Genomic DNA, 265 nt, shown 5'->3' on the forward strand with positions numbered 1-265 from the left:
GCACCGCGAGCCCGGAGCCCGGCGGCGTCGGCCGGCATCACCCCTTCAGCGACAGCGACCGCAACTCCGACCCTCCGCAGCGCGGAGCTCCCCAGTACCCGCTGACCCCACCCAGGAGGGAGAGCGCAGGGGTCCTGGGGGCCTGCTCCGCCCGTCCCCACCTGCGGATCTGGGGCGCTGGGCTGAGGTCCCTGGGTCCCCTGGGAAAGTCCCCCGGGTGTCCAGGCCCAGCCGGCGCTTACCCGGAGAGGGGCGGCTCCCGGCG

The sequence above is a fragment of the Tupaia chinensis genome, unplaced genomic scaffold (assembly GCF_000334495.1).
Source record: "Tupaia chinensis unplaced genomic scaffold, TupChi_1.0 Scaffold000014_1, whole genome shotgun sequence".
In the NCBI taxonomy this organism is placed as follows: domain Eukaryota; kingdom Metazoa; phylum Chordata; class Mammalia; order Scandentia; family Tupaiidae; genus Tupaia; species Tupaia belangeri.